Source organism: Mustela erminea, chromosome X (assembly GCF_009829155.1).
Source record: "Mustela erminea isolate mMusErm1 chromosome X, mMusErm1.Pri, whole genome shotgun sequence".
Taxonomy (NCBI): domain Eukaryota; kingdom Metazoa; phylum Chordata; class Mammalia; order Carnivora; family Mustelidae; genus Mustela; species Mustela erminea.
In genome coordinates, this window is record NC_045635.1 from 37,552,235 (window position 1) to 37,554,907 (window position 2,673).

Here is a 2,673-nt window from a genome sequence, read left to right on the forward strand (position 1 = left end):
TTTAGACCAAAAGTAACAGATACCTATTGTTATAAATAATGTTGTTAGTAGGTGGAATAGCTGAGCACTGGCTGGTCTGTAACAGCCTTGCTTGAGATGGCTCTCCTACTTGAGACCACTCGTGTTTCCAGAGGCTGGTCTGGTGTTGTTCACTTAGATCTTCAGGGTCCAAGAGAGCAAGCAGAAGTATGTAGGATCTTAGGAAGCCTAGGCTTGGAACTGCAACACCACTGTATTCTATTGGCAAACCAAATCACAGGGCTAGTCCAGTTTCATGGAATGGGGACACAAACTCCAACTTTTGATGAGAGAAGTTTCCAAGTCAGGTTGCAAAGGGCATGGGCTCAAGGGGGCATGGATAGTTATGCCATTTTTTACAATCAATCTACCTTGGGATAGGAAGCCTAAAATGGAAAAGCAGGCATCAGGTTAAGAGACCACCTCCTAGGTTGGAAATAATTAAGGTGTTGTTTGGTAATGATGAATTGCATCTAGCTGTGTCTTTGTTTTTGTTCTGTTTTTTTTTTTTCTTTCACAGTGGCATCCTGCAAAATTAAAGATCATAAACTTAATTAGATCAAGAGCCAAAAGTTATATTAGAGTTAGAATCTTGTTTTAAAAAAGAAACCCACTTCTTTAAGTCTAGCCCAAAGCGTATAGTGAGATAATCCCTTAGCCATAAAAAAAAAGTTTTAAGAAAAGCTGAGATTTCATAAGAAAATACCAAACTTATTTTCAATCTTGATCTGATCCAATCCAATTGGAAGTCCTAATTTCATAAATTTTTGGTTAGATACAAAACAAAGCTTTGTAGCTTGTGATTACACAATAAGTGGAAAGGTAGAAAAGAGACTATCTTCTCTTTGCCGTTGGCATGCCACTGAAGATCCTAATGTCATCATGGGTTACACACTGCCTAAAGTTACCGGTATTGTTAAGAACAAGCCATATCCAAAGCCTCACTCCTACAGAGGTGTCCCTGATGCCAGGATCTGTACCTTTGACCTGGGGTAGAAGAAAGAAAAGGTGGATGAGTGCCTAGTATGTGGCTAGATGATGTCAGATGAATAGCAGCAGCTCTCCTCTGAAGCCCTGGAAGCTGTCCGTATTTGTATTGACAAGTACAGGATGAAAAGTTGGGGCAAAGTTGGTTTTCACATCTGAGTGTGGCTCCACCTCTTCCACTTCATCCTTCTCAACAAGATGTCCTATGCTGGTTCTAGACAGGTATGTAGAGTGCCCTTGGAAAGTCCCAAGGCACAGCAGCCAGGGTCAACACTGGTCAAGTCATCGTGCCCATCTGTCCCAAGTTGTAGAACAAGGAGCATGTGACTGAGGCCCTACACAGGGCCAAGTTCAAGTTCCCTGGCTTCCAGAAGATCCACATTTCCAAGAAGTGGAGCTTAACTGTGTTTGATGCAGATGAATTTGAAGACATGGTAGCTGAAAAATGGCTCTTCCCAGATGGCTGTGGGATCAAATACATTCCAAATCATGGCCCCTCCTGGACAAATGCCAGGTTGTGCACTCATGAGAACCTTGTCACTGCCCCCTCCTTACTCATGGCAGCCCATAAATCCTACTTCCTGCCTAACAGAGATAGAGAGAGAAAGAGACTAAATTCTCAGAAAAAACATTACTTCCTTCTTGCGGGGTGCAGGTAGGAAGTGGCTTTCTATCACCTCCTGATGGCAAAAAACTTAAATTGCAAAGACAAGTCTAAAGGTTTGATGCATCCTATTACTGTCATAAGCTTTGTAGCCTGTTTAACTTTTTCAATACGTGTTTGCCTAATACATCTTAATTTTAATGAAGGAATCGCTCAGACTCAGTTTTTCCAAATACTACTGGTAGAGATGCAATGATCACTGCTCCAAGAGTACAAGGAATGGAGAAAGTGGGCTTCTAGTTGTGGTGTTAATGGTATATGCCTTTGATTATTCTGCACCCTCGTTAGCTGTCTCCTCAACAGCTAAATATGAAAGCCTTAAACTTTTCCTGCATAAAGGTTATAAGTACAAATGAAATCACATTTAAAAAGTACTGCATATATTGCTGGGAGATTAAATTGGGATGGAGGTAGTTTTGGTGTGAAAAACCTTTGATTTTTGCATACTTTTGACCCAAGAATTCCACTTTTAGGGAATTATTTTAAGGAAATAATTAGGGATGTACATAAAGCTTTAGCTGCAAAGGACATTCATTCCTCTAATTTCATGATGGTAGAAATGCTGAAAATGACAAAAATGACTCAAATTAGGGGTTTGGATAAATAACTTACAGTAGATCCATACATTGAAGTGCTAAACAGCAGTGGGAAATGATGATCTGGAGAATTTTTATGAATATATACTGAATAGTTTCCATGTCACTAAATGAAAAAGCATGTAGAAAATAATATGTTTAGTATAATTACATTTTTGAATTAAATATGTATAGAAAAAAACTGAGAGAATATGCTCTAAAATGTTATCAGCAGTTATCTATGTTGGAGAGAGGAATGGCTTTTATTTTCTTATTTTTGCTTAACACTATTTTCTACATCTTTTACTTTTATATAATAACTTTTATTGTTTTTCCTTATTACAAAGGTTTATGGAATAAAATTTATAAGTATAAAGCATTTTTTATGCTTACTTCTCGAATCAGGACACTATAATAATGAGAACTCAA

General features: G+C 38.3%; 1 pseudogene; it reads left to right on the plus strand.

The window, feature by feature from the left end:
• The first annotated feature begins 900 nt into the window (after positions 1–900).
• Positions 901–1,534, plus strand: LOC116582230 (annotated as a pseudogene).
• The last annotated feature ends 1,139 nt before the right edge of the window (positions 1,535–2,673 follow it).